Source organism: Suricata suricatta, chromosome 12 (assembly GCF_006229205.1).
Source record: "Suricata suricatta isolate VVHF042 chromosome 12, meerkat_22Aug2017_6uvM2_HiC, whole genome shotgun sequence".
Classification (NCBI taxonomy): domain Eukaryota; kingdom Metazoa; phylum Chordata; class Mammalia; order Carnivora; family Herpestidae; genus Suricata; species Suricata suricatta.
The window spans coordinates 48424222-48437875 of record NC_043711.1 but is presented as its reverse complement, the minus strand read 5'-3'; the positions used below and the strand labels follow the sequence as shown (position 1 = coordinate 48437875).

The following is a 13654-nucleotide window of genomic DNA, read 5'->3' as shown; positions in this document are numbered from 1 at the left end:
GGACGTTCATTTGGAACAGACGGTAGCACAGTTAATTGTGTTAGGGGTTTTGGGGTCAACATCTCTGAAAGGTAGTTGGTAGATTGTAGACAGGGCTGGTGCATACCATGTATTGTCTCCCGGTGCTGGAGGTTGCGAGTCCGGGATCAAGGTGTCAGCAGGGACATGCTCCCTCTGTGAGTGGTAGGGAGAGATATGTTCTAGGTCTCTCTCCTCTCTTTGGATGGTTCTTAGCATGTGGTAACATAACTCCAAGTCTTCACATGGCTTCTTTTTGAGTTTGTGCCTGTGTCCGAATATCCCCACTTTATAAGGACATCAGTCATACCCATTTGGGGCTCACTCTGTTCCAATATGACTTCATTTTAACAAATTCAATCTGCAAATAACCCAGTTTCCAAAGAAGGTCACATTCTGAGGTATTGGTGGTTGGAACTTGATCATATAAATTTTGGTGTCACATAATTCAATCCATAGCAGGAGTGTGTTGTGGCCATGCCCTGTAAGAATCTTAGTCCCCTATAACCATTTTAAAAATAGTTTTAATTAATTAATTAATTAATTTTGAGGAGAGAGAGAGTGTGTGTGTGGGGAGGGGCAGAGAGAGAGGGAGAGGGAGAGAGAATCCCAAGCAGGCTCCACATCCATCAGTACAGAGTCCTGTTTGGGGCTTGAATCCACAAACCTTGAGATCATGACCTGAGCCCAATTCAGACGTTTGACTGAGCCACCCATGGGCCCCTAATATAACCATTAAAGGAGGTATTCGTGCAGCTGAGTTTTTATAATACATGAGCCACTTTGATTTACTTGTTTGGGCTCCTGGTTTGCAGCATCATAAGCTCTTAAGGGTTTTTTTTTTTTTTAATCTTCCCTGTCAATCAGTGGCTGCCAAGGTCAAATTACCCTCACACCCACACATCTGACCCTCATAACACAGTAATAATAAGCTAACATTTATGAATGCTTATTATGTGCTAAGAACTCTGCATGCATTATCTAATTTTATCTTCACAACAACTCTATTAGATAGTTACTGTTATTCTTCCATTTAATAGATGAGGACACTGAGATTATGGGTGGTTGTGTGACTTGTCCATAGTCACGTAGGTAATTAAGTGACAAGCTGTGATTTGATCCCAATTCTGTCTGATTTCCAAACCCAAGCATCATTACGTGGGGTGTACACTATACTTTTAGAGGAATGCTTACATCTGACACTTCCCCATTCAAAGCCTGTTCTATCAGGGGCCTTCTCTTTTGTTCTAGATCATTCTTTGATTAAATATTCTCCATCTACGTTTATGTCTCTTAGGATTATTAATTCTTTTCAAAGTGATCACTGGGCCTTCTGTTGGCTTTATTGGTATCTACTTAAGTATATCTGGGAATATGCAATCTGAATTAATTGAAATTACAAATGGTAAATGGTGAGTGGGATTACATTTGAGCTGTGTGTTTTACAGATCCTTGAGAGAACATAAAAATTAACTCATTTCCTTGACACAGATGAGAATAGAGCCCTACACATCACCAGAGAATTTCCTACTAGTGATAAGGAAAATTAGTCTCATCTAATTGATACTGCTTTTGGTATAATGTGCTCTGTGATGAGAGGGAAGACCATTCCCTTGATAAATATCTTTATGCTCTGTTTCTCTCCCCCATTCCCCATAGCAGCTAGAATTCTCTCTATCAGAGTGACTGTCAATTAAACTTTTGCATATGAAAAAACAGGCTCTTTTCCAGGTGTTAGAACAATGCTGATTTGGAAGCAGAGACCTGGGTATCCTCTGACAGATTATGGGGGAGTTCAGATACCAGAAATTTTGTTTTGCTTGGATGCTTCCTGTCTCACTTGCCCATCTGTATAGTATTAAATTGCAAACAATATGAAAGAGTCATCTTTCCTATGTTCAGGTTATTTTTGACTACCAGTCTATGTTGAGCAAGTAGAAAAGAAAGACAAGGTGCTTTACTTGACTATGGTAGACTTAGCCCAGTATATACATATACACACAGATACATATACGTATGTCCATGTGTCTGTGTATATATGTATATCACCTTTGTTAGAATGCCAGGTCAGAATATGTTGCTTTCAGCACCACGGATATTGATCAAGGACTTTCCTATTTCAACTAAAGTATTTACCAGGAGCTATGGGACACTTGATTATACTTATTTGCAACGTTTTGATAGCAAATGTTTTAAATTACCCAGAATAAATAGGATTTTTTTCTGTGTCTGAGAGCAGTGATCACTAAATGTAGTTTGAAGGTCACATGTGTCAAAATCATCTGGGAATGCATCAGAAATATGAATTCCTGGGACTCGAGTCCTGCTGATGTGAGGATTTGAGGAGTGCTGTATTTTGCTAAGCCCTTCTGTGATTCTTGCCCCACCACTGTTTGAGAACCAGAGTCTGAAATGTATCAGCATGAGGATATAGGTTCAAGTTAGTTTTATCTTTTTTTGGTTTACTTTCCTCTTGCCTATCTCTTCTTCTCTTCCCCTTCCCTCAAATACATTAAAGAAAACTATTTTAAGAGTTATTATAACAGTTTATGTTTTTTACTGTTCATGCAAGGCTTTTGTTAATTTTAGCAATATCAAAATTCCATCTTTTCCTTTGTGATCTGTATAAAAGGAGTCATTGGGGGAAGAGTTTTTCTTTCTTTCTTTCTTTCCTTTTTTTTTTTTTTTTTTTTTTAAATACCCACTATTCTCTATCGCAGATCTCCAGGAAGGAACAACATGCTATTTGTTCTTTTCTCAGGATGAACCATGGCTTTCTTTGCTAGTGGGTGATATAATCAATGCTTTCCAGCAATTTATGATTCCTCCTTTTTATAAATCCCAGAATTTATTGCAGACATTTCTGAAGTCTATAAAAGGGAATCAGAATTCTTCGAGAAATCATTTTGAAGGATTTTTTTTTTTTGATCTCACAATAGGTCATAAGGATTCCCACAGTATTTGTGTTAAGAATCTTAGGATTTCTAAGTACTGGAAATAGTTGTAAAACTAGAGTTTTTAGTGGATTTTATTCCAGACAAGTGAATTTCCTCCCCTCCTTCCCTCATATTAGAGAGGTTCCTTTGTTGAGAAGCTGAAATAGCAATTTAGTCCCAACTTCAATCTGTAGCATATAACTAATTGGATAACTAGAGGTTAGGAATTTTTCAGGTAATTTGAATGGATACTCTTAAAGGTGTATTAATCTAGATGATGATTCCAGAGGCAGGTCTTTCTTTCCTAAAGACTTAATAGTGTAGGACAATCATAATGTAAGTGTTGCAAAGTTAAGAAACTGTTGTGATTTTTTTCTCAAGTGTCAGATCTGAGGTACGTTTTTCCATTGGAGCCCCCCAGGTAAATTTCAAGGGTCCTATATCCCAATCTGGAAAGATTGGCCTGGATTGTGGGCTCCGGCAGCCAACTGTTTGGCTCTTGTTTGTTTGGGCTGGTTAATACAAGTGAGAGCCTGTTATCTTTGTCAAAGTGCTGCAGTTGTTTTTTTTTTTAATGGCACAAATCTATTATGTTCCTGCTGTGTCTCTTCCATGAAAGCTTTGTACTGGTGGAGAACTCTTGGCTGCAGAGCCAGGCTGATGGTCATGGTGCTGAATATAATTTGGGTTATCGGGAGAGGGGCTCAAACATTCCTCCTGAGGGCTGAGGCAGGGCAAGCTGAGTGGAGCAGTGAGTCATGGCGTGCAGGGGCAGTTGTGTCTTGAAATAACAACAGCAGTGGTGGCATTTTAATAGCAGTAGCCAGTCTAGCATTTATTGATGCTTCCAATGTGCCAGGCACTCTGCTAAGTGCCTCACATACATTATTTCGTTTACATCAGCAACAATCCCTTGAGCCAAGTACCATCTCTCATCTCCATGTTACAAAGAAGCATCTCAAAGTCACATAGACTAGGAAGGAGTAGAAGTGGGACTTGAACCCTGATCTTTTGGATGCCCAAACTCATGCCTTTCACAACAGCACTATACTCTCTTTTACTGAACTACACGTTATTGTTACTGGCTTCCACCCACCTTCCTTTTAAATCACATCATCATCAGTGTTGACTTGGTAATTTTTACTTAGTAATCTAAGGACCTGGAGATACTTTCTTCTTGTTTTTCATTGAGTTTAGGTTTTGAGTGAGAGGCAATATGACTTGACAGAGTTTAACCTTGGGAAATTGAGCATGACTTTCTGCCTGGGACTATGTCCATTTACTGAATGGTCAAGGGCAAAAAGGAATGTAAAAGGGTGAAGGATTGGGGGGGGCGTTGGTAAGAGAGAAGGAGATAGGCAGGTGGACACATCTGGGGTGATTTCTCCCTTCAGGGATAAGAAGGAAGGGATAGTAAATGTAATTTAAGGACTAGACTTGAGGGGTGCCTGGGTGGTGGCTCAGTTGGGTGAGCATCTGACTTTGGTTCAGTTCATGATCTCATGGTTTATGAGTTTAAGCCCTGCATTGGCTCTGTGCTGACAGCTTAGAGCCTGGAACCTGCTTCAGATTCTGTGTCTCCTTCTCTCTGCCCCTCCCCTGCTTGTGTTCTCCTGCTCTCTCTTTTTTCTCTCTCAAAGAATAAACATTAAACAATGAAAAAAAAAAAAGAACTAGACTTGAAAACTCAGCCAAAGGGGAAGGGGTGCCTGGCTTGGTCACTTAAGCATCCAACTCTTGGTTTCAGTGCAGGTCATGATCTCATGGTTCTTGAGTTCAAGCCCCCCATTGGGTTAGGCACTGATAGCACAGAGCCTGTTTGGAGTTCTCTGCCTCTCTGCCCCTGCCCTCATTGCACATGCACTTTCTCTCTCAAAAAACAAAAAACAAAACACATTGAAAAGCAACTACTTAAAAAAAAAATCAGCCAGATAATTATTAATGGCAAAGGAGGTTTTATGAGAAAAAAGGTTCTGTGATTAAGTAAATTTGGGAAACCATGCACTCTAACACCCATTTGGGGAACAACAACAACAACAGTGCCCCCAGCAGCCAGTGCTTACTGCTTTCTGTGTGCCCTTTAAGCACTTTATGTGCACGAGGTGTTGTGAAGTAGGTGTTGCAGATGGCCCTTGAATGACACAGGGACAAGGAGCACACACCTCTTGCACATATGAGAATCCATGTGTAACTTCTCACTCCCCCAGAACCTAACTACTAATAGCCTCCATTGAATGGAAGCCTTACCAATAATATAAACAATTGGCTAACACATATTTTGTGCGTTTTATTTGTATTCCATACTGAATTCTTACAATAAAGTAAGCTAGAGGAAAGCAAGCTTTTCTCAGAAAATCCTAAAGACGAGAAAGTACATTAATAGTACTGTAATGTAAAATATAAAATTTATAGCACTGTAATGTAAAGAAATCCGTGTGTAAGTGAACCAGCCTAGTTTAAACCCATGTTGTCCAGGGTCAAATGTATTTTAATTCCCATTTCACAGGTGAAAGGTTGTTCTGTTTTTGTGTAGTAGAACTGGGATCCTAACCAGGACAGTCGGTTCTAGATACTGGACTGCTGTTTCCTGCTGCCTCTTCTGGTCACGCCTGCTGAGGACATATGTATTCATCATGCCTTTTCTAAGTTCTTACATGTATTTATGTTTACTCCCTTAACCTTCTCAAGTAGTATAATGTGCACCGGCATATTAAAGGTTCTGAAATGTGTAGTAATCAACAAACTGGAAACCTCAGAATAGCAAGGAAGAAGATTAAACCTTTCTTATTGGCCATAAACACATCGTGTTCCCATTCGTCAACCAAAGCCTTTGATGAGAGAATGGGTTTAGTCGGAATAGAAAAGTTGGTGGTACCATATACCACTCCTGAATTCCACAGTGAAGTGAACTTTACTGAAGGAGCTCTGGATCTTGTAGGTTTGACTAAAAGGTACTTTGTAAACTATGGAATGGATATAGATATAAACAGTTCAGACTCAGGACATAATGTATCTGGTAGTTTTCTCTTATATGCTCATTTAACAGCTACTTGTGAAACTGCCCTGTTAATGAATAAAAGACCTACATTGAGATATAATGTTATTTATTTGTTTATTTTTGTTAAAAATTATTTATTTAATGTTTTTAAATTTACTTTTTGAGAGAGAGAGAGACAGACAGACAGGCAGACAGACAGCATGAACAGGGGAGGGTCAGAGAGAAAGGGAGATATAGAATCTGAAGACAGGCTTCAGGCTCTGAGCTAGCTGTCAGCACAGAGCCTGACATGGGGCTCAAACCCACAAACTGCGAGATCATGACGTGAGCTGAAGCTGAACGTTCAACCAACTGAGCCACCCAGGCGCCCCTTAAAAAAATGTTTAACGTTTATTTTTTAGAGACAGCGAGAGACAGAGGATGAGCTGGGGAGGGGCAGAGAGAGGAGACACAGAATCCGACGTGGGCTCCAGGCTCTGAGCTGTCAGCACAGAGCCCGACACAGGGCTCAAACTCACAAGACATCATGACCTGAGCCAAAGTCAGATGCTTCACCTACTGAGCCACCCAGGCGCCCTGAGATTTAACTTTTAAAGGATTTAGTTTCACGTTCTTAGTAGTATAGTCTAGGCTACACCAGACCAAACTGAGATTGTTGACAAGTCTTGTTGTTTGGTATTGATTTGTAAAGCATTACTTTTGAGTCTGTATCTGCCCTGTGGTTCTTTGTGCCAAATGCCTTTTGGATGAATGAATCTGAGGTTTCCTTAAGGTAGTATAAATTACCCTAACTTTGTTTGTTTTTTTCTTTCTATTGATCTCCTTGCTTTTGACATTGAACTTTTTGCTTTTAATAAGTAAAAGATATGTTTCCACATGGGTCTTGTAGGTGTCTGACTTTATGTTTTATTTTACAGAAATTATGGCACTGATAAAAATAGAATATTTAACATTGAGAGTCCTAAATTCCAAGAATACTGGTAGTAGCCAGAAGTGAACAGAGTGCTCACTGTGCCAGGAAAGTACTAAACTAAGTACTTTATTTGACTTGTTCTGTTTGTTTATCACAGCAGCCCTGGGAAAGGAGGTGCTTTCATTACCTCCATTTTACAGATGGGGAAACTGAGGTTAAATAATATGGACAAAGCCACCTGGACAGGAAATGGTGGAGCCAAAACCCAGATCTCTTTGACTCTGGGCCCTGTGCTCTTACCACTGTTTCTTCCACCAGCAATGGCAGGATACTTCCAATATGCTGCATCTCATGTTAAGTTTGGAATTTTTAGGAAGTTCTGTTATGTCTTTAAGTCCTTCTGAAGTTTTACACTTCTATCTAGTAGTAGTGGTAGAGGACTGGAAGAGAGAGTTTATCAGTGTGAGCCTTGGAAAAACTGGAGCCAGGAATCTTTCATGAAAAATTTGCATTTGCCCCAGTAGCCAAAAGAATTTTGAAAAAGAAGCACAAGGTTCTTCTGATTTGAAAGCATATTACAAAGCCCCAGTAATCAAAACAGTGTGGTATTGACATCACGACACACAAATAGGCTAATGGAATAGAATAAAGAGCTCAGAAATAAATGCACCTTAAGTGGCCAAATGATCTTTAAGAGGGCAGCCAAGACCACAGAATGGGGGAAAGGATAATCTCTTTAAACCAGTGGTGTTGGAAAAATGGGATATTCACCTACAAAAAATGAAGCCGTATCCTTGTAGTACACTGTAAAAAAATGAACTTAAAATAGATTCATGATCTAAACACAGGATCCCAAACTGTAAAACTCCTAAGGGAAAAGTGTTAGGACATTGGCCTAGCAATGGTTTCTTCGATGGGACAAGAAACACAGGCAACAGAAGGGAATGATCTGAAAGTGAGACTACATTAGACTTCACAAAACTTCTTTGCCTCAAGGGACATCATCAGCAGAACTAAGAGGTGATGTCTGGAGGGGTAGAAAATTCTTGGAGATCATATATCTGATAAGGAGTTAATTTCACAATATCTAAAGAACTCCTATAACTTAACAACAGAAAGTCAAATAACCCAATTTAAAAATGGGCAAAGGACCTTTCTCTGAAGATGACAAATGACCAACAGGGATACGAGCAGATGCTCAGCATCACAAATCATGAGGGAAAGGCAAATGAAAACCACAGTGAGGTAAAACTTCACATTTATTAAGATGGTTGTTATTCAAATAACAGAGGGTCTCAAGTGTTGGCGTGGATGCGGACAAAGTCGAAGTGTGTGCGCTATTAGAGGGATTGTGAGAGGGTGCCCACGCCATGAAAAACCTCTGGTGGTTCCTCAAAAAATTAAAAATAGAACTACCGTATGATCCAGCAATTCCTGCTGGGCATATACCCAAAAGAATTGAAAGCAGGGTCTCAAAGAGATATTTTTATACTTTTGTTCTTAACAGTATTTACAGTAGCCAAGAGGTAGAAGCATCCCAAATGTCTCTGTATTATTATTTGGCCTTAAAAAGGAAGGGAATCTGTTAAATGCTCCGACATAGATGAACCTTGAGGCCATGAGAGTCTGTGAAATAAGCTAGTCACAGAAAGACAAATACAGTATGATTCCACTTAATGTGAGTTACCTAGAGTCATAAAAATTTATCGAAACAGAAAGTGGAAGGGTTGTTGCTAGGGGTTTGGAGAAGGAGGAAAGGGGATTTTTGGAGTGGGTGTTGTTTCTGTTTTGCAAGATGATTAAGTTTTGGAGACTGGACTGTACACTTGGAAGATGATAAATTTTCTATGTGGTTTTTTTTTTTTAAGCCAGAATTTAAAAAAATTCCATTTGTCTCCTGCTGCTAATTTAACTGCTTCATTGAGTTAAGTGAACATTTTGTTCAGAGTTGCAAACCCCAAGCCTACAGGCTGAGTGTGGCCCGTAGACACATTCGGATGGAGCCGTAAATCTGTCTTTGACAAAATATGAATTAGTGGTCAACATTTTAAAAAATTAAGAAATTTCACATAAAAATAACTTCTCATGGAAGACGGGAAAATCTGGAAAGTCTGGATCTACATGTCTGTCTAATCAAGTGACTGGAGCTGAGGAGTAGTCCAACCTCTTTTAAGACTGGGCAGGAAATTCAGACTATCTTTCTCTTGTTCCGTAATTCCTCATAGCAGACCCAAGTCCTTGTAGATGTATACTAACTTTCTGGTCATGGTGTGTGTAGGTTTAACATACTAACCTCCTTAATGCCAGGTGCCCCTCCTAGTAATACACTGTGGATGCTCTGTGCTAAGAGGGGGCTTCATCTCTAAAGTAGCCTCTTCTGGATTTAGGTCTGAGAGTTATGATCTTTCTTTCATAGGAACAGATACACCCTCAGTGTGTGTGTGTGTGTGTGTGTGTGTGTTTGTGTGTGTGTATGTGCGCCCTTTTTTTTTCTCCTTTGCTGTTTTGCTTGCAGCAAATGTTGCCCTACAACTCATGTTCTAAATATAGATGTGTTAAATTTCAAATGTGAAAGTTTTTGATGGGTCTGAAGCCAGTTTGCTAATCAGGGGAAATGCTGTGATTGGCGCCAGTGTCTTCACAGACTCGGGGGGGATTGTGAAATCCAGCCGCAACTGTGATTCAACTCTGGGGTTGAAAGAAAGCTCAGCAACCGCTTGAGTCTTCCAAGTTGTTTTTCTTCTTAACAGTGTGGTGGTTCTTTGAATGTCATAACTTCGAGAAGATAAATACTTGTTCCTTGATTCATTTTGCTAGTACTGAATTAATAGTACAGCAATAAATCATTTTTGGAAGCAAAAAACAAATCACGTTTTCTGATTCTGTATGTACTTCCTGTAAGTAGAAAGACATACAGAGACCCAAAGGCCAACCTGTCATGGGAACAAGAATGGTTACTTGTGCAAAATATAAGAAGTTCAGACTGTTCCAATTTTTTATCCTGTATCTTTTATTTTTATTATTTTTTTAATGTTTATTTATCAGAGAGGTAGAAGGAACATCAGAAAGAAACAGAGAGTCCTAAGTAGGTTCTGCACTGTCGATACGGAGCCTGATGTAGGGCTTAAACCACAAACTGTGAGAGCCCAAATCAGGAGTTGGATGTTAATCTGGGTCACCCAGGCTCCCCATCTTGTATTTTTAGATCTTATTATGTTATCTTTCAAGATGGGGCTAGTAATGTCCCTTGCAAGTGGGAACAGAATACTGGAAAAGTGTCAGCCATACATTTTTCAAGGTTACATATTACTTGGCATTTATATGTGCGTGTAGGTATGTGTGTGAGAGGTGTTATTAGAAATGCCTCTGGGGCTCATGCTGGGTCTATTTTATTTGCGCAGTAGAACTTGAACAGTGCAGTTTGATGCTTTGAATAGCAGTAACCCAGCAGTAAAGGAGCCCTTAGTTTTGAGTATGGGTAGAATAGAGGTATTCAAAGAACTTTGTGGTAATGAGACTTGGGTAATTAAGTTCCTGTGCCCTGAGCCCCTCCTCAAAGGAGACTGATGTGCTGAATCCTTATCTGTGCCCGCCAGAAGTGAGGCTGTCATCTAGCACAGTCGGTGTCTCTTTTTGAGGAGAGATATGACCATGGCTGATTCCATCACTATGCGGTAAAGAATTTTTGAAGATGGGCAGTGGATCCGAGAAACCAGACCAAACAACCCAGTTGAACCAGACTGTGCATTGCTGGCTGCAGGGGCCGGATAGCGAACAAAGGGACAGATGTTTGGAGTTGCTTTCCCCATTTTTATTTCACTGCTTGTGGCCATTATGTCGGTCAACAGCAGCACTCACTGGTAAAAACAGGAACAGCAGATTCAGGTCCGTATCAGCTGCTCTGGTGATGCTCTCTTCCTGTCTCTGCGCCTCTCCTCTTCCCTTTACGTGTCTGCCTCTCCTTCCGTAAGCTCAGTTGACTTGATAGGGCTTTTTTTAATCCCAAAAGAAGAATAACATCTGAAGAAAAACGTGTCAGTTTTCCTTCGTATCATCTTTAATCCTGCCCTTCTACAGACATTGTTATGAACAGTTTGGTTTGTATTAACAGTCCTTCCCCTGCTCATGCAAAACTATATATTTGTATGTTTTATGTTTATATATTTTATATTTTATTTATTCATATGTGCATACTATATATCACCTTATAGATTTACATTTGTATATTTTATATTGTGTATATATCAATATATAAGTTTATTTAATTTATTACAAAAGGAGACTCATGCTGTCCATGGTGTTCTGTAACTTTGTTTTCCTGACACCGTTTCATGGGTGTCCCTCCAAATAATCTCCAAACCATTATAATTTTTTTAATTTTAAAAAAGAATTTTTAAAAATGTTTTATTTATTTTTGAGAGAGACAGACAATATGAGCAGGGGAGGGTTAGAGAGAGAGGGAGACACAGAAACAGAAGATAGGCTCCAGGCTCTGAGCTAGCTGTCAGCACAGAGCCAGACACGGGGCTTGAACCCACGAACCGTGAGATCATGACCTGAGCTGAAGCTGGATGCTTAACCGACTGAGCCACCCAGGCGCCCCTTAAATTTTTTTAAATGTTTATTTATTTTTGAGACAGAGAGAGACAGTGAGAACAAGGGCAGGGCAGAGAGACAGGGAGACACAGAATCTAAAGCAGGCTCCAGGCTCTGAGGTATCAGTACAGAACCCAATGCAGGGCTCAAACCCACCAACCATGAGATCATGACCTGAGCTGCAGCTGGACGCTTAACTGATTAAGCCACCCAGGCGCCCCAAAACCATTATTTTTAATGGCTACAGAAAATTTCATAGTATGATTTTATCATAATTTATTCACTTAATCCCCTTCCTATTCATTATTTCAGATTGTTTACAGATTCCCTTCCACTCCCCCTCTAAAAACAAATAGTGCTGCTTATTTTTCATATTTTTTTTGAAAAGCCATTAACCTGTGTGACGTTTGAAGAGAAAAGTTAGTGGGCTTTTTTTTTTTTTTTCTTATTTTGGTTTTATTTATTTATGTTTTTATCTGGTTTTGTAAGTCTTCAGGTTTTCTGATTTGCTAATTGGCCTCTTGTAGTCTTCACACACTGGCTTAGTGTGCTGCAGCACAGGGCTCCTCAGCCTAGGCTGTTGTCATTTGGGGCCAGATAGTTCGTTTTTCTGGGGGCTGTCTTGTGCGCTATAATATTTACCAGCATCCCTGGTCTTTCCCCACCAGATTCTGGTAACTCGCCAGTCCCCACATCAGAGCCCTAATGACCAAAAGTTTTGCTAGACACTGCCAGTGTTCCTGGCAGAATCCTCCTGGTTGAGAACTATGGCTGTGAAGTGTAACATATAATGTGTATACCAGGGTCCTCGCATGTAGTAAGCTGGGTTGTAGTCATCAGACAGTTTGAGTATTATTTGTCTGTGTTTGGGCAATCCCTGTTCAAATCAGAGAACTGCTGGACGGAGATGGGAATGCAAATGGAGCTGTACTTGGCTTTATTTGACTGCGGTTCAGGCCCTTCATGTGGTCCGTGTAGACCTGCCCGTGGTGCTCTGGATAGTTCCAGTGTGCAGGAAGCAGTGCCACTCAGGGAGCCAGTCACCTGCTACCACTCCTCTCTCTTCTACTGGATCTCCCCAGCTTCTGGCCTTGGGTGAAATAGTCCCACTTGGGAGCATCATTGGGTGGCTCTCTACTTTCAGGGATGACTTTTTCCTGGAAAGACCTGCACTGTGTAATGATGTAAGTAGCTTTTTATTTTGCAAATGACAATTTTTTCATGATATGCTTAATTAATAGGGTATGTGTTACTATATCCGAACAAAACTGGGCATCAAGTGCTTAATCAGAAATGTGACCCCTGATCAAAGCACTGTTTGTTTGTTTATTACAGAAAGTCAGATGGCCTTGTGTTGGTTTGACTTAATGCCTTTTTAAAATAGGTGGCTGTTGGGGCGCCTGGGTGGCTCAGTCAGTTAAGCCTCTGGCTTCGGCTCAGGTCAGATCTCACGTTCGTGGGTTCGAGCCCCGTGTCAGGCTCTGTGCTGACAGCTAGCTCAGAGTCTGGAGCCTGCTTCTGGTTTGTGTCTCCTTCTCTCTCTGACCCTCCCCCTCTCATGCTCTGTCTCTCTCTGTATCAAAAATAAATAAAAAACATTAAAAAAAATTAAAAAAAAATAGGTGGCTACGAAGATTACTCATGTGTCTAGGGGCTGGGGAATAAGCCATGTGCCTGTCCCTTCTTTGGCTTTGATTGAGAGCTTAGATGGTTGGGACTCAGCTGTCCTTTGTTTGTTTGGCTTTTTAGCTCTGATAGCTTTATTGTTATGGTAATAGGCAAAAATTACAATTTACACACATTTAAGAAATGGAATGTTATCTGAGCTTGCTTTGTTTTTGTGATTTATTTACTTATACCGCCCCTCCCCCAAAACCCATGTCGCTACTTCTACCGAGATGGAGAATTCGGCAGTTTTCAGAGGGTGGGGTGGATCAGTTTCTTAAGCGTCCAATTCTTGGTTTTCAGCTCAGGTTGTGATCTCAGGGTTCTTGAGTTTGAGCCCCGATCCATCAGTCTCTGTGCTGACAGTGAAGCCTGATTGGGATCCTGTCTCCCTCTCTCTGCCCCTCCCCTGCATATTATCTCACTCTCTCAAAATAAATAAGTAAACATTAAGAAAAAAAAGAATTAGACAGTTTCCAGTACTGTAGAAGGTTCTCGGGTACCCTTTTCTGCCAGTAACCACCGTCC

General features: G+C 40.4%; 1 protein-coding gene across 4 annotated transcripts in view; it reads left to right on the top strand.

Moving 5' to 3' along the window:
- The window catches only part of MITF (melanocyte inducing transcription factor), a 219790-nt gene that overhangs the window by 39959 nt on the left and 166177 nt on the right, over window positions 1-13654 (top strand). The gene's annotated exons all lie outside the window — the stretch shown is intronic.